The 18,599-nt window shown below is 44.2% G+C and overlaps 1 long non-coding RNA gene across 1 annotated transcript; it reads right to left on the bottom strand.

Moving 5' to 3' along the window:
• Window positions 1-1,380: 1,380 nt before the first annotated feature.
• On the bottom strand, window positions 1,381-4,093 carry LOC115093325. Its single transcript, XR_003857289.1, has 3 exons — window positions 3,944-4,093; window positions 1,882-2,004; window positions 1,381-1,790 (listed from the first exon to the last, which is right to left on the bottom strand). It is a non-coding gene; the product is annotated as an uncharacterized LOC115093325 (long non-coding RNA).
• Window positions 4,094-18,599: the final 14,506 nt, after the last annotated feature.

The following is an 18,599-nucleotide window of genomic DNA, read 5'->3' as shown; positions in this document are numbered from 1 at the left end:
CTATGACTGGAGACCACAGCATGGAGGCAGAACTATGGGCAGAGCATAGAGGTGGGCATAAGAAGGAAGTAGCAGGAGAACATTGGCAGACAGTAGACCATCCACACTGGCAAGCCAGCCCAGAGACTTTTCAGGCAGAATCGGCACTCCATTCCTGCCAACTACCCCACCCTCTGGCCTCTATGCCTGGCCCTACCCTGTCATCCTCCACCCTCAATCTCCTGCCTAGACCCCTCCCCCTCCCTCCTCCTCCTATCTTCCCTCCTCCCTATCTCTACTCCTCCTCCTCCTCTCTTGCCTACCACACTCTTCCTTATCATTCCTGCTCTCTACCTCCTGCTTCATCTCCCATCTCTCCTCCTGCCTCTCCTCTCCCATATCTTCTTACCTCTCCTCTCCTCTCCCCTCTCCTCACACCTCTCCCCCTTACCTCAACACACACACCTTTCATGCTCCATCCTCTCATCCACTCAGAAGGAACACATACAAACAAACAAGTCAAACCCACAAAAATTTTCAATTTCCTTTCACACATATAAACACAAGAGATAAAGGGTAAGGTAAATAAATGAAAAACAAGAAACAAGACAACTCAAGCTGGTAATCGATTCTAAATGCCTCTAACTTTTTCTAAACTACTAACACCGACACCTACCTCCTCTCCTCTCTGAAACTCCTGACACACCCTCAAAGAAGCAGCTGAAGGAAGCCGGTATACAAACAAAAAAAATTATCATGCGATGCAACAAAGTATTGCGCAATACAGTATTTAAATACGCGAGGTTATTGAGATGATTTCCTGGCCAAGCCCATTTTGTTACCACAAGTCTTTAATGCGTAATACTTTCCATGTTCCATGTTTTTACCGCGGCTTAGTGCCTCTAGGCCTTAGCTGGATAAGGTAAATATTGCCAGTTATCTGGCTAAATTAGCCGGATAAATAGCTGGTCCCCGTTACAGCCCCATCCTACCCAATCCCTTAGCTGGAGAAGTAGTTATCCAGCTCTACGCCCACCCCTCAGGGGTGTATTCATAGTGACCCTCCCGCTGCGGTGGCAGAGGCAGCGCTGGAACAGCAATGACGTTTCAGGTGGTATCAGAGGAGTCACAAATTGTATTTGCCCAGAGGGGGGAAAGGATAGAAAAGGAATTCTCCTTCTTACTGGGTCTCCCAATAGTAGGACTAGGGGTCCGGAACCCACCCAGCGAGTCTCCCAGGGGAAGAGAGAAGGCAGAACCCAAATAGAAAAAAAAAACTTGAATGTAAGGAGATAAACATTTTACAAATTCTGAGCTAAGACTCAGATTTATTATCACAAGTTTAAACAGTGAGAAACAATGAAAATATTACAAAAGTACTGTAAGTTTTCCATAGTTAACACAACTTGGTTTTCTTTCCATTACTAGTTAACAAGTATTTTAAGTGAAGAGAACCATAAAACAATCAGATAGATATGATTTGAGTATTAACTGCTATACTTTCTATATCAGGGATTTAGTAATTAATGCTACTATGAAGAAAGTGAACCTTTGTGTCCCAATTCTGACTTGCAGGTGCAGCAGGACAAAATCAACACTCTCTAATTGCAGGTAAGTAGATAACAAGTGTTTTCTGTTGTTTATTTTCTGTGTTGTTTAACTCTGTATGTTTATTTAATCCATCTTTTCTTTCTCCTTCTCTTTACAGCAAACTCTCCAGTCCCTGTGGATTCTGAGGCTTTTGTACTGCGTGTCCTTCACTTTGTCTCTGGCACAATTACTTGTGGCAACTGCTGCAGTGATTCTGTACTCTGTTTATGATGTGGAAAAAACATTTCAGTCGAGCTAGACTTTGTGGCAAGCATACACTTAGCTGATTTTATGTTGGATGAATCTTCGTACCCTCTGCCACTGATAGGGGACGTGGATTGCTGTAATGCTGCTTGTAGGCATGGCTTGAGTGCCAGCGGGTCCCAGATGTCGCTCCCCAACTGAGATCCTCGTGCTGTATTGGGTATGTTGTCTCTGGAACAGTCAGAAACCTATCTACTCTTTAAATAACAAAATAGCATGTTCCTCCACTATACTAACTGGGGCGAACCCCCGGCACAGCGACCGTGCCGGGGGTTCGCGTGCTGGCAGCCGGCCGGCAGGCATAAAGAACAAAATAAAGGTAGGGGGTATTTAAGTAGGGCTGGGGGGCGGGTTAGATAGGGGAAGGGAGGGGAAGGTGGGCGGAGCGGAAGGAAAGTTCCCTCCAAGGCCGCTTCGATTTCGGAACGGCCTTGGAGGGAACAGGGGAAAGCCATCGGGGCTCCCCTAGGGCTCGGCGCGCGCAAGGTGCACAAGTCTGCACCCCCTTGTGCGCGCCGACCCCAGATTTTAAAACATGCGCATGGCGGCGCGCACGTGTTACAAAATCGGGCGTAGATTTGTGTGCGCCGGGTTGTGCGCACAAATCTAGCCTTTGCGTAGCTTTTAATATCTGCCCCACTGCGTTTATCTTCCGGACTGTACTAGGAGTGCTCCCTCAGTGTTTATTTGTGGAAACTAACAAGAACTGGGCTAGCTGATTGTGGAAAACAAAAGATAATTAAATATCCTTATTCTAGCTAGCACAGAGGAATTAAATTCAGATGCTCGCTGGTGTATGCTGGGGATTATTTTCACACTTTCTTTCACTCGCCTCTCACACTACTACCACTGTGCACTGAGTAAAGGTTCAGGTGCTCATCAATAGGTAGCCACAACCAGTGGCTGTATATTTATATACAAGCCGTTAAGCCCGTTAAAACGGGCTACATCCCTCTGTCTCTCACCTCCCCCTCTTTCTCTCTCCCCTCACTCTTCACTACCCCTCCCCCACTCCTCCCCACCCTCCCTCTCCTATCACTCAGTCCCTCCCTCCCACTCAGTCTCACTCACTCCCTCCCCCCTCTCTCCCTCTCACTCACTCAGTCCCACTCACTCTCACTCAGTCCCCACTCCCTCCGTCCTCTCCCTCAGTCCCACTCCCTCCCTCCCTCTCTCTCCCTCAGTCCCACTCCCTCCCTCAGTCCCTCCCCCTCACTCAATCCCTCCCTCCCACTCAGTCACTCCCTCCCCCTCCCTCTCACTCACTCAGTCCCACTCATTCTCCCTCAGTCCCACTCCCTCCCTCTCTCTCTCCCAGTCCCACTCCCTCCCTCAGTCCCCCCTCTCCCTCTCACTCAGTCCCACTCCCTCCCTCTCACTCAGTCCCTCCCCCTCACTCCAATCCCTCCCTCCCACTCAGTCCCTCCCTCTCACTCAGTCACTCCCCTCTCACTCAGTCACTCCCTCCCACTCTCTCTCTCCGTCCCTCCCTCCCACTCAGTCCGTCCCTCCCTCTCTCTTCTCCCTCCCTCGCTACCGCCCGCTACCGCCGTCGCCGCTACCGCCGTCGCTACCGCCGCCGCCCGCTGCCGCCGTCGCCGCCCGCTGCCGGTACCGCCGCCGCCCGCTGCTGCCACTGGACGCCGCCATTTTTTTTTCTTTCTGAAGCTGCCTCAGAGCGACGTGCTCGCCCGCACATGCGCGGTAGAGCTGGTCTCTACTGCGCATTTGCGGGCCGTCGGTCACAGGCCATTTATAAGGTAGATGTAATCTGAGAAGATGCCACCAAGCTTACAGTTTCATATATCTAGCTTGTATCTAACTGCAGCAATTGGAGAGAACACATTTTTAGAAGATATGTGTATTCTCCTATATTATGAGAGCTGTAGAACTCTTCTTGTTAGAGAAAGCCAAGGTCACTTATTATTATATATTTCTTCAAAGCAAGCCATAGCAGTGGCATATACGGCCATATGTATGCATAGTTATTGGAAAATCACTCTTCACATTACATTTGCCAAATTTCCAGTCAACTCTTATAATGCTATCAATAGCTGATGAAAATTCACCACAATACAGCCAGGTTAACAATATTAACTCTGAACCTTACCTGGAATTTATCTTATTTTTATACAAATATCACATTAATACAGTCAACTTCAAACATCCATACTAGAGATGTGTGCCTTCCTCTCTGTGCTCCACTGTTGTGTACGATTTCAGAGCAGTCTGTGAAGAGGACTGGCCAGGTGCCTTCTGCTCTCTCACTTAGTCAAACCCAAACTGAAATCTCCAACTGCCACTCCCAGGAGGATCAGTGCTCCAGTGCTGACCTCAGCAAAAAATAGCTCTAAGAGGCATTTAGGACTAGTTTTAATATACTTTTGACCTATGGACAACCCACATCTTTGTATGAAGTTGTAGAAATAAAATTTGGGAATTTTGAGACATAGCTTGAGGCTGAGATGGAATTTGAATTTCTTTATCAGTGAGAAACTATATGTATCAGTCCCCTAGCCCCTTCACATAATTTTCCTTCCAACACTGACTCACAAAATGGTGTCACCAGCTCATTTGCATAGACACTTCCCTCAGCATTCTAATTACAAACTGAAGCTTGATTTTTTTTTTCTTTCACTGATAAAATTTGTTTGGGAATCCATATTTTTCCCTTTCAAATAATTTGGAAAGGATTTTGAAGTGATTCACAGCCTTTTTCAGTGTTTCAGATTCCCTCTTTACCATAAAACCTACTTTCTATAACACCATAATATATTTAAAATTCCCACTCAGACTCTGCTGGCATTTTAGTCCCAAATTTTTCACCCTTTTACACTGTCTTATTTATTTATTTGTTTGTTTTTATATACCGAAGTTCGTGGAAAACATCACATTGGTTTACAATATAATATAAAACACACAATTCAAAATATACAGTGCAATACATAATTTGTTAAATGAGACATCGAAATAAAATAAAATAAAATTAAGTTTTCTAAAAGCTTCAAATAACAATATAAAATAGTTTATCCAAAATTAAAAAATAGATAGAGCTGTCTTCTTTAGTTATGCATAAGCTTGCTGGAATAGCCAGGTCTTTATTCCCTTTTTTTTTTTTTTTTTTTAATTCTTTATTGTTTTAATAAATAAGTACAACAAATAAAATTATACTTAGTAATATTATAATGACTGACTCTTTTCACAATCGTCTATCTAAGGAAATATCAACATACATATCCATTCTTTACTAGACAGTCATTATTACAATAAAGAAAAACAAAGTGATACTCTTCTATTTCAAGCGGTTCAAGTTTAAAATAATTATATTAGGAAATTTTGCATTATATGACCCTATTCTTTATCCATATCCCGGATCTATGTGGTGAGAAGACCCCTGAGAACCTCCGGATCTGTAAATACATAGGGATGGATTTTAAAAGGATTTACGCGCGCAGGGCCCTCGCGCGCCTGCGCACCTATTTTGCATAGGCTGCCGGCACGCTTAAAGCCCCGGGACGCGCGTAAGTCCCGGGGCTTTCGAAAAGGGGCGGGAGGGGGCGTGTCCGGGGGCGTCCCCGAAACGACGCGACGTTTCAGGAGCGGGCCCCGGTGTTTCGGGGGCGGGCCCGGGGGCATGGTCGAGGCCTCCGGACCACGCCCCCGGGACTAGAGGATGGAGCGGGACTGCCGGCGACGCGCACAAAGTTACGCCTGCTTTCAGCAGGCGTAACTTTGCCGACAAAGGTAAGGGGGGGTTAGATAGGGCCGGGGGGGGGGTTAGGTAGGGGATGGGAGGGGAAGGTGGGGGGAGGGTGAAGAAAAGTTCCCTCCGAGGCCGCTCCGAAATCGGAGCGGCCTCAAAGGGAACATGCAGCTCGCACTGGGCTCGGCGCGCACAGGTTGCACAAATGTGCACCCCCTTGCGCACGCCGACCCCGGATTTTATAAGATACGCGCGGCTACGTGCGTATCTTATAAAATCCAGCGTACTTTTGTTCGCGCCTGGTGCGCAAACAAAAGTACGCGCTCGCGTATTTTTTAAAAATCTGCCCCATAGTTCTTTCCATCTAGTTTAACAAAGCATCAACATGGATACCTTAACATGTAATAACCTCCCTTATCTAGTACATGCTTCCTTAAAAGCAAGAATTTTTTCCTACGTAATTGCGTGTATTTTACAAAGTCTGGAAAAATCCAGACTCTTTGTCCATAAAAAGTTTTTAGGCGATTATGGAAGAAAAATTTCATTATATTTTCTCTATCCATGATAAAAGCACATTGAATCAGTAAAGTCCCTCTTAATTTAACTTCTACCTCTTCTTGAGACTTTTGCAGTAAGTCAGATATATCTATGGAACTATCTTTAGTTAATTTTAAATCTAGCGTTTCACTTTCTTTTTCCTTAACATCCCTTGTCAACTGTTCTTGCCCTAAATCTTTTTTTTTTATTCCCAAATAGAAAGCTCTTACTATAACGGGAAGACATTTATCAGGAATGTCAGAATTTGCATTAGATAATTTCTGAATAATTCTATAGGATTCAGTTTTTTAATAATTGGAAAATTGTTTATTCTTAAATTTAAAGATCTTATAGAATTTTCCAAATCCTCCATCTTTCTATGTACATCCACTTCTATGTTTATTTGATGATTTTGAATTTTTTCTACTTGTAAAACTCTTTTATCTAATTCAATCAATTCTTTTTTTTGTTCTTCTAACTTTATAGAATTTTGTACAGAAGTATTAGTAGTTCTCATTACTGCTTCAGTCAACTTATTAATTGAACCATCCATCTTAACCAAAAAGTTCCATACATTTTCCAGTGTCACATTTGCAGGTTTCAATAACAAACTGTCCGGCTTAATAACAATTTCAATATTTTGATCTCTCTTTATCAACATTTATAGACTTTGGAGTACTGGTATTTTTAGGGGGAATACTAGATTTTTCCAAGGTACATAATTGAGAATAATCTTGCTTTGTTTGCTCACTTGGATCTAAGTTCTCAACTTGATCCAGCATATTATTCATATCCAGGGTTCTCAGGTTTCCTTCTTGTTCTTCTCCTGGCTTCTCTGGGGTTAAACTCCCTGCTATTCCAGGTGGTGGTGGTACTTCCGGTGCCCCAGGGCTTAATGATGTTTCTTCAACCTGGGGAGGAGAATTCCGCTCTATTACTTCTCCCACAGCGGTCTACCCTATTGGGGAATCAGGTAGGGTCAACCATTCCAAAACAGTCCTCTGACCTAATTCTGCCGTTGTCACACCAATTGGAGGCCTTAACTTTGCCTTCCTTTTAGTGTATGGCATTACGTCAATAGGAAAACAAATAAAAAGAGATCAATTCTGGCCGAGGATCGTATCAGATATGGTAATGCAAATAATTTATTATTCGAAGTTATCACTTTGGAAGGCTAAGGGAGTGAGAGAGAACATTCAGGAATTTGCTTCTAATCTTAGGTCCTATGGCAAGAAGTTCCATAACTAGGGACCTGCAAGAGATAGAGCTCGCTCCCTTACAGTATTTAGGCATGCTGATTTTGGAGAGGGTATAGGTAAAGTACCATTGCTTGCTGAGCGCGTAATTCTCTGTGGAGTATGGAAATGGAGAGCAGCGTTAAGCCATTCTACTTTCTCATTGTAAAGTGTCTTGTAGATTAATGATAGAGTTTTGAAATGTATTCTATATGTTATTGGTAGCCAGTGTAGTTCCTTTAGAATAGGTGTTATATGGTCTGCTTTCCTAGTTTTAGTTAGTACTCTGGCAGCTGCATTCTGCAGTAGTTGAAGTGGTCTGGTGGAAGATGCCAGAAGGCCTAATAATAAGGCATTACAGTAATCATTTTTGAGAAAATGAGGGCTTGGAGTATGATTCTGATGTAATTTGTATAAATCAGGGGTCTTAATTGTTTTAGGACATGCAATTTAAAATAACCATCTTTAATTAAATTACTTGTAAATTTCATTAGATTTCTCTATCTAGTATTACTCCTAGATCTTTAACTTCATTTGAAATGGAATATTTATTATTATTATTATTATTATTATTATTTATTAACTTTTATTTACCGACATTCGTGAAGCACATCATGCCGGTTTACAATGAACTCAAGGAGGAAAATTACAATAAAACAATAGAACAATAAAACAATAGAGCAATAAAACAAGGGAGGAAGGTGGGGAAGGAGGAAACGGGGGGGGGGGTGGGAGAGGGAGGGGATAGGGGGATGGGAAAGGCAGAACTGATAGAAGAAGAAAGAAACAAAATAGAGGAAAACTATATACAGTTGACAATATGTACAGATATGATCAGCTTATGTAGAGCTAAGGAGGTATTGAGAGACTGGCTGTATTATCTGAATGATGGTATTCACTTAAATATAATGTAATTTGGGGGTGATTAAAAGGATTTAGAAGCGGTAAGGAGGAAACAGGGGTAACTGGGATAGCATGAAGGGTAGTAGGGGGGCAGATGGTGAGTTGGGCGGGGAGGGGGTACCGGGGGTAGCAGGTCGTGCCGGGGGGAGCTGAAAAGGGAGGAAATTTAAGCTTGGTTTGTATCGGGGTAGGCCTGTCGGAAAAGCCATGTCTTGATTCCTTTCTTGAATTTGTGAAGTGAAGTCTCTAGGTGTAGGAAGGTGGGGAGGGAGTTCCAGAGGGTGGGACCAGCGACGGAGAAGGCTCTCCCTCTGGTGAGAGATGAGTGTGCTGATTTGAGGGATGGGGTGTGGAGGGTGCCTGTAAGGGCGGTTCTTGTGGGGCGGGCAGAGGAACGGTAATGAGGCATTTCATCGAGCCAGGTGTGATTGTGTTTATGTAGGGAGCTGTGAAGGATGGTGAGAGTCTTGTATTGTGAGCGGAAGGAGATGGGCAGCCAATGTAGCTCCTTTAGGATGGGGGTGATGTGGTCCCTTTTACGAGTACTGGTTATGATTCTGGCCATGGAATTTTGTAGAATCTGAAGGGGTTTGATGGTGGTGGCAGGAAGGCCTAGTAGAAGGGAGTTGCAATAATCTAGTTTCGTGAGCATAGTGGTCTGTATGACTGTGCGGAAATCATGGGTGTGGAGTAGGGGTTTGAGTTTTTTCAGGATGTTTAGTTTATAGAAACCTCCCTTTAGGAGGGCTTTGATGTGGGGTTTACAGTTTAGGTGTTGATCTATAAAGACACCTAGGTCTCTTACAAACTGGGGCTGAGAGTGGGCTGTAGTTGTATTATGGGGAGTGTTCTGTCGCGTGGGGAGTGTGAAACGGTCAGGTTGATTAGAGATGACGAGTAGTTCTGTTTTTGATGTATTTAGAGCTAGGTGGAGCTTGGCTAGCAAGGCGCTTATAGCGGTGAGGCAAGATTCCCAGCGTTGCAAAGGTTCGCTTATGGATTTTGAAACGGGATAAGAATCTGCACGTCATCTGCGTATAGGAAAAATTTCAGGCCTAGGTCGGAGAGAAGGTGGCATAGTGGTAAGAGATAAATATTAAAGAGGGTGAAGGATAGGGATGAACCTTGGGGGACACCTTGAGTGATAGGGATGTGTGAGGATTTGTATTTGTCAATTTTTACTAGGTATTCTCTGTGTGTGAGGTAGGAGGAGAGCCATGAGAGGGCTGTGCCGGCGATACCTATTTCTGCCAAACAGGTCATTAGTATTTGATGACTGACTGTGTCATAGGCAGCTGAAATGTCTAGTAGGGCGAGTAGGTACGAATTTCCATGGTCCATACCTTTAAGTATGGTGTCTGTCATGGCCAATAATAGGGTTTCAGTACTCCGGGCTTTACGGAAACCGAACTGTAGTGGGTGGAGGATGTTGTGGTCTTCTAAGAATTCAGTCAGTTGTTTGTTAATTACCCTCTCTAGGACTTTAGATAAGAATGGTAGATTGGAAATCGGTCGGTAATTGGCAGGGTCTGTGGGGTCGAGGGTGGGCTTTTTTAGGAGGGGCTTGACTATGGCCAGTTTAAGTGGGTCTGGGATGCTGCCTGCTGTGATGGAACAGTTGATTAAGTCCGTAATAGGTTTGGTAATGGCGGAGGTAATAGAGAGGAGGGTTTTTGAGGGAATGGTGTCTGAGGTGTGGGTGGCTGGTTTCATCTTTTTTAGAATTGCCTCTACTTCCATGTTGGTAGTGAGGTCAAAGGTTCCAAGGGTGATCCTTTTGTCATTGGGGAGTGGGGCGAGGGGGGTCGGGTTGGCAGGGAAGCGAAGTAGAATGTTATCGATTTTGTTCTTGAAGTAGAAAGCTAGTTCTTCGCATCTTTTGTTGGAATTTGTTTCGTTGAAAGTAGGAGTACTGGAGCTTGTGAGTTCTGAGACATATGTGAATAAGGCGTTCGCATTAAATTGGTAGTCATGGATTTTTGCTGCGTGGAAATCTCGTTTGGTTTGGGTAATCGCATGGCGGTACTTGTGTAAGGTATTGTTGTATGTAGCTTTATTTGTTGCGGATGGTTGTTTGCGCCAAGCGCGTTCTTTGGCTCTTAAGTCTTGTTTAATCATTTTTAAATTAGTGGAGAACCATGGTTTTCTTTTTTCAAGTTGTGCTAGGGGTATTTCCTTGTGGATGATGGGGCATAGTTCGTTGGCTATGGTAGTTGTAAGGTCGTTCCAGGAGTGTAGTGCAGTGTCTGGGTTGGTGAGATCGATGTTATTGGATATTTTGTCGAAAGCTAGGGTAAGCTCTTCCGTGTTGCAGTGTTTACGGAAGGATATGGTTTTACTCTGTTTTTGTGTGGAAGGTGTGGGGAAATTGGTTGTAAGGCTTGTATTAATGAGGAAGTGGTCAGACCATGGTACTGGGGTGACTACAGGGGGGGTAGCAATAGTTAGTTTAGAATTCACAAAGATTAGGTCGAGAGTATGACCCGCTTTGTGTGTGGGTTCGGTGATGATTTGATTGAAGCCCTGGGCTTTGAGGGTGTCCAGTAGAATTTCGCAGGCGGGGGTGACAGGGTGGGCATCTACATGGAGGTTGAAATCTCCTAGTATAATGGTAGGGAGGTCTGTTTTGATGTTGACTGTAAAATATTCTGTGATGGGTGAGGGATCTTGTTCGATTAGGCCTGGGGGAGCGTAGACGAGGCAGATCTGTAGGGATTTGTATGTAAATAGCGCAATTTCTAGTTTGGGCGGGGGTTGAGTGGTTTGGAGTTTGAGGCTGAGGCTGAGGCTTTTTTTGGCTGCCAGGAGTAAGCCCCCACCTCTTTTTTTAGGTCTTGGGACAGAGAGGAGGTCGTACGTCTTTGTCGGGAGCTGATTTAGGAAAACCTGGTCAGAGTTTTTTAACCAGGATTCAGTGATGGCACATAGATCGGGATTATTGTCAGTGAGCAGATCATTTAGAATAGGTCCTTTTTTTTGGATGGATTGGGCATTAAAGAGGGTAATGGCTAAGGTGGTAAGGCCCAGGAGTTGTGAGAGGGGTGAAGTCTTGATGGGTATAAGGGATTTGCGAGGGGTGGGCAGGTGAGGGCGTATTGGGGGGGGCTTGCGTAGCGAAGGGCAGTGCCGTCTTGGAATGGAGAGTAGGCACATGGTTCTGGTATAGAGCAGGGAAAGGGCAGCGGGGGGAAAAAAAGGGGGGGGCGGCTGAGCAAGATGAATAGTTAGGAGAACAGGGACGCACCTGGTCTTGGAAGTAGCTAAAGTTAGTTAACACAGTAGATGTTAACACAGTTAACACAGTAGATGCAGGGTACAATCAAATGCAGAGTACATTCAACTGCAGGGTACACTCAAATGCGGGGTACATTCAGATGCAGGGTATAATCAAAATGCAGGGTACAGTTCAGGGTACAATTCAGGGTGGCGCGGCTCACTCACCACGTGGCGTCGGAGGATTATTTGCAGGAGACAGTCCTTTTATTAGTTTCCCTTTCCTTTTGGTATTTTTAAATGTTTGTTTGCCGTTCCTGCTGGCGCCTCCTCTGCATGGTTCACTGTGGATGGTGAAACGAGCTCTTGCCCCGAGGGGGCAGCGCCAACCGCGCGAGCCCCAGCAGAGGAGGGGCGAGAAACTTTTGGAGCTGGGAAAAATAGGGTGCGGTACAATCCTTATGTACCTGTTTTATTATGTCCCTGTTTTATTATGTCCCTGTTTTATTGTAACTGCTATTTCCTCTTCTATCACAGGTTAATGTTCTAAGTATTTCTTCTTTTGTCACACCCTGTTAATTGTAAACCGGCATGATGCGACTCCCATCGCGAATGCCGGTATATAAGAAATGCAAATAAATAAAAATAAATAAATAAATCCGTTGGACTCCGAGATTTTTACTGTCAGTTACTAGTTATTAAGGCTGTCGTCACATCCGTGGGTATGGGTCGGGGCTCCTTCGGGGCTGAGACGAAGGGGCGAGACAAAGGGGCCTGCCCCTTTGTCGTGCTCCTTCGGCGTGCGACACACGGCGTGCGGCGCCTAGTCGCTGCGTGAGATTTAAAGGGCTCCTGGCCCTGCTGCTATTGGCGTCGCTGCGGGGCTGCGGGCATCTTGATTGGCTGCCGGCCCAGAAGAGGGCTGAAGGTGGAGCCTCGGGTCGGCTGTGAGCGGTGCCTCGTGGTCGGCGCGGAGGGCTGCCGGGGGAAAGGGTGCTATTTAGGGCCTTACCCCGGTGGGTCTCGGTGCCGGCTGCGCAGGCCTCGCACGCTCCGGTCCCGATGGTACAGCTGGAGAAAGAGGCAGGATCGCGTCGCCGCGTGAGATTTAAAGGGCTCCTGGCCCTGCTGCTATTGGCGTCGCTGCGGGGCTGCGGGCGTCTTGATTGGCTGCCGGCCCGGAAGAGGGCTGAAGGTGGAGCCTCGGGTCGGCTGTGAGCGGTGCCTCGTGGTCGGCGCGGAGGGCTGCCGGGGGAAAGGGTGCTATTTAGTCTGAGCTGTTCTCATTTCTAAATTAGGGCCTCATTTTCCAATATCGCATTGGATACCAAAAAGGGGTGTACCTTATGCTAATAAGCATGTGTATTGCAAAATCAGCTATGTGAAAAGCTCTTATTGCAAGCTGCACTATTAGCCCAATTTGGGCTACATTGCCAGTATATATAATAGTTCACAATGTTTCTGGAAAGCCTGTTTCAGTATGCTGCAGGAGAGAGAGAGAGAGAGACTTGCTATAGTGCCTCCTCCCTAGACAGGTATTTGTATCCCTATGGGAGGCCCACCTAGTAACTCGAGGTGGGGTTTAGGTATGAGTGTAGGGGGTTGGGGGCCACTTTCACATTTAACATGAGACGAACGAACAGAACAGTGGTCTCTTGTGAAGATCTGCTGGCCTTTGGAGTGAGGAAACTCACTCCAAGATGAGATTTGGGCATGGTTCTCTCCACCTAGCTTGATGGACACTCTACCTGGGCAACAACAAGCTAGGTGGAGAGAACCTTGCCCAAATCTCATCTTGGAGTGAGTTTCCTCACTCCGAAGGCCAGCAAATCTTCACAAGAGACCACTGTTCTGTTCGTACGTCTCATGTTGAATGTGAAAGTGGCCCCCAACCCCCTACACTCATACCTAAACCCCACCTCGAGTTACTAGGTGGGCCTCCCATAGGGATACAAATACCTGTCTAGGGAGGAGGCACTATAGCAACTCTCTCTCTCTCTCTCCTGAAACAGGTGTCCAGAAACATCATGAACCACAATAAACCTTAATTGGCCTCTAGCACACAACATAATGCAAATGAAAGAGGTGTAGTTAGGAGCTGTGCTAACACCGCAGCTGTTTCATGGCACACAATAAATCCTCCCTACTTTACATTTGCTCCGCCCCTGAATACAAAATTCGCAAATCATGTTAATGGCTGTTAGCGCGATTTGCAGAATTATCACCCGTGGTAACTCCTTGGAAAATGACCCCCTTAGTTTGTTTATGGCATAAAATGAGAAATTCCATTTTAGATGGGTTTAACGATAAGCACATTTCAGCTAAGAGCGGGTTTATGTCTTGGGCCCCTTTCTCCATTTCTGCTCATCTCCAGAGCATAGCTTCTGGTACCTCACAAAATCCCTCCAAAAAGCACAGGATGTATTTAGTTAGGCATCTCTGACCTGGCCAATATGGATCTTCAGGTCCATCTTAGGCACTCAGGGGAATTTTTGGCACATTCTGAGACCCCAAACCACCTTTGGCTGTCAGAAGAAGTTCCTCCAACTTGGCCCCAATGCTTATTTTGTTGGGGGACCATGAAGCCATTATTATAAAAAACATTGTTTTCTATGATGGTGACACACTTGCCCATATATGCAAAAACACTGTTTTTGCATATATGGGCAAGTGTGTCACCATCTGTGACACACTGTTCTACTGGGAATCCTGCCTCCAAAATATCAAACAACTGCTTACAAGTCTCAACCTGATAATAAATTCATCAAAAACGGAACTTCTACTCATCACTCCTGAAAACAGTTCCATCACATACACTCATCCTATCGTACCAAGCACTACACAAGTGAGAGATCTTGGAGTTCAAATTGACAATCACCTAAACCTGAAAGCCAACATCAACAAAACCACCAGAGACTGCTTTTATAAGCTCCAAGTGCTGAAAAGAATACGACCTCTCTTCCACACACATGACTTCAGAACGATCCTACAATCAATCATTTTCGCAAAGCTGGACTATTGTAACACCATCATGCTTGGTCTCCCTTCATCACATACCAAACCATTACAAATGGTACAAAATGCCTCCGCCCGTATACTCACCAACACCAGGAGAAGAGAACACATAACACCCATCTTGATGGACCTCCATTGGCTGCCCATCCACTTCAGAATAATCTACAAGGCCATTCTCACCATTTTCAAAAACATTCATCAATTAGCCCCAATCGATCTCCATATTCCTCTCCGATTACACCATTCCACAAGACCGACAAGAGATGCTTACAAAGGATCACTTCAAGTACCTCCAGCCAAGACTACCAGACACATCACGCTTAGAGATCGGGCATTCTCCACAGCCGGTCCAACATTATGGAACTCCATTCCCCCCGATCTTAGAATGGAACCCAACATTTCAACATTCAAGAAAAGACTCAAAACGTGGCTGTTCACACAGGCCTTCCCCAACTCCAACTCCATCTAACTCCCTTCATGCAACAAGCTCCGCTAGCATTAGCGTTAATAACCACCTTTCACAATGTTATTTATACTTGTATATAACTATCTGATCTTCATTTCCTCTCTCATTCCAAGTTATTGTTTTCCTTGTTATATGTAACTGCTTTTCTGCACTTTTGTTTAAATGGTAAAGTTTATTATAATTTCACCCCTGTTTCTTGTGAACCAGCATGATGGGACCACCGTCCTGAATGTTGGTATATAAAAAACTTAAATAAAATAAAATAAATATATAATTAAAGATTGCTTTTTTGAACTGTAAAAGACACTAGTGAACTTTTTTGTCCTTCCTCTTGGTGTTATTTCATTAGAACCTGAAGGCCCAGAGGGAAAGATGGAACTTGAAAGGGAAACCCCAAGAGAAGATAGTGCTTCTGGCAGCTCTGAGCCAATTTCAGAGTCAAATATCAGAAAGTCAGAGGTCCAATAAAGGTAAAATGTCCAATTAGCTGAAGGAACACTATTGGGTTTATCAGTGATGCTCTCTGAAGGTGAACATTATATGTTAATGAGCAATATATAGCTGCTTTTCTGTGAAGTTATTCTAATGAAAGTGCAATTGGAATGACTCTGTTTGTTCTTTGTATACCAAAGAGTTGTGGGTTTGTTTATGATGTTATCAAGTTGAGATTTGGGTTAATGTTGAGGGCAACATTAATTCTTAGTGGGGAGGAAAGTAAGCCAGACGCTTAAGATATTACTCTTGCTCTGACTAGCAAAGGTGAATTAAATTGCAAAGGAGAGAACCCCTGTTTACTCTCTGAAGTAAAGGCAAAAGGTGATATGTGAATTACATGATAGTACCTTTGTTGGTCGAGACAGAGAGGGGCCAATGCAAACACTTTCCTTTGAAGCCTATAGAAGTCCTTCTCACCTATACCTGCTCCACTACAAGGGGAGGGGTGCCATGGCTGAAAGCCAGTGGTATTATCCCCTGAACTGCAATGACACCAAGTGATGGTGGCTACAATTGCTAGGATTAAATGGATATTTCCACAGAAGGAAAAGTTTGAGTTGAATGGACCTATGGCAGTTCTTGGAATCAGAACTTGGGGTGTAATCCCAGATCAGAGCCAATGAGGAGCAGGGGATCAATTGCTAATGAACTATGTTAATTAGGTATAAAAGAAAGGTTGTCTTTTGTGTACAGTCAGACAGGTAGAACGAGGAAAAGACAGAAGGACAAAGCAATGAAGTTCCTACCCTAGCCACATGACTGCTACCACAAAGGAATGAGCAGTTGCAGCTGTATGGGAGCGTTCTTCATAGCAATAGACTGTAGAATAGTAATTATATAGCAGCACCAAAAAAGCAGTGATTTGTTATTTTGTAGTGATGAAAAAGATGGTGAATTTCAAGTATTTTCTGACCTTTTGTTTCATTGATAGCTAGAAGGACAGTATTTAGAATAGTATGTGCATACATTCAGTGTCAGGCTGACTTAGTTGTAGGGAAATTCGGAAGATTTGTCATGATTTTATATAGCGTAGAGAGGATATATATATATTTTTGTGAGAACCTGGACCTCCAATCTCCTGAAGCCAGTAGACCTTGCAGCCACAGGATCATAAACATCTGCATCAGCTTCTTCAAGCACAGTGGAGCAACTTGTCTAAAGAAAAGGAAAAAAGAACTCATGTGAGACTTAACTGAAAACTTATGTTATTATTCTGGCCAGACTTTAGGTGGGAGTTTAAAGTATTTTTCAAGTGAACTGAACTGAGATACAGAGTAGAGCTAGTGATTTTTCTTTTATATCTTGCAACCTGATTTTCCTCACTTTTCCATGTTAATAAAATCCTCTTTCTTTTGTTACTATAATGCCATTTGTCTGTGCTTGCTATAGAGCATAAGAATCCTAATGCACTGTGTAACTATGCATGCACTGATTTTATATGCAATACTTGCTTTAGCTACATAAGCTGGGTTTTATGGTATCACTTATTGTTCTATTCTCTGCTCCAGCCCTTCCTCCCCATCCCTGGGAGACCCTTTATTTATGTTGGTGCATTACATGTGTCTCTCCCTAAAAAATGGCTGAGAGGTGGAGTTTTTTTTTGTGGCCCCTCCTACCATAGGGTGAGGTTTACAATAGAAAGCATATGGAACTATTTAGGGAAAATTAGGCAACCCATCTCAACATTAAAAAAAATAATATTCATTAATGATAAATGGAATTAATTCTGAAAATTCATTCAGTAAAACTATAAACAAATACCATTCATTTCAATGTGTCATCTCTGTTTCAAATTACTTCAGATCTGTATAAATATGATGAAAAATAACAACAGGGCAACAAAAATATGCATAGCATTACTAAAACAACATAAAAGTATAATTACAATATTCAGAATCTTTGCTTCGAAAATGTATTTTTTCCTACTGTACCAACCTTGATGTTTGGTCCCCCTAAGTCTACTTTGTTATTGGTTTACTGCCCTCTTCTGATCGTTTCCCAAGGAGTCAGCAAGGCATGTGCTAAGAGCATACAATTTGTACAGCAGTTATTACATTAATGTTTCAAGATTTTATATTGTATGTTTTTTTCCTAATCCTTTAAATGTCAGCTTATGTTCACTTGTCTTCATCCAGAACTGCAAAATGAACAGTGGTGGGAAAATGAATGCACCCAGATGTGACACTTAACCTGTACTATTATTGTGAACATAAAAGTATAGATTTTTTTTTCTGTCTTATGCATTTGGTACACATGTGGGAATAAAACAATACAGTGGTTCATAACAAACTGATAATGCTTTAATAAACTATTCTGAAGAAGCAGTAATATTGTGAATCTCACCTGGTCCTCAAAAAAGGGTTTCAGAGATTCCAGTTTTCCTATAAGATATTAGAAAAAGAATGAAACTACTGAAAACAGTTTAAAACACTTTTTCCTAGCGTGTAGCCAGATGAACTCAGGACCAGTGGGTTCGGTGCTCTTCTGCTAGCAGATGGGAGATGGAGTCAGATTTCAAAGCTGACATCACTCTAGATATACCCCTGCAGTAACCTCAGCTCTTCAGTATCTCTCGGTCTCCTAGCAGATGCGGACACTATCCCACACACTAGAATAGTGTTAAGATTTACAGCAAAGAGGAAAAAGAAAATTTTACCTTAAAGAAGATTGAGCCCCGCTCTCATGCGGTGAAACCTAAGGGTCCCTCCCCCAGTTGAGAATTCCTGAGGTGATTTCCGATATCCCTCAGAGGTGTGCCTTGGTCCAGTAGCCGGTTCCCAGCATGGACTTAGGCAGCGGGTGCACAAATGAGTGTGGCGGTGAAGGTAAAAGCCCTCTCCCCCCACAGCTGGAGACTGTCCCGGCACTCGATCAGTAAGCGTCGAGACCAGGTAAGCAGAAAACTTTAAATTCAGGTCTCCGATCTCTGAGGCTCGGATTGCCGTACCGATTATGTTTCTCTTCCGGGGAGGTTAAAAGGGAGCACCAATCAGGTTGAGCAGCCCTAGTTGGGGCTAGGCCACGATCCAGTGCAGGGGTCCACATGGAGACCCTCAGGGGCGCCATTTTATGTGTGGGAGCGACAGCGCCATCTTCCCTTCTTGACCAGTGGTACACATGAGGCAGGCCGGGTGGCCGATACACCTAACTTCTACATGTCCAATACTGACGCGCAAGCAACTACATGCACAGCTGCGCG

Source organism: Rhinatrema bivittatum, chromosome 6 (assembly GCF_901001135.1).
Source record: "Rhinatrema bivittatum chromosome 6, aRhiBiv1.1, whole genome shotgun sequence".
NCBI lineage: Eukaryota > Metazoa > Chordata > Amphibia > Gymnophiona > Rhinatrematidae > Rhinatrema > Rhinatrema bivittatum.
The sequence above is the reverse complement of the archived record's forward strand: the minus strand, read 5'-3'. Positions and strand labels throughout refer to the sequence as shown.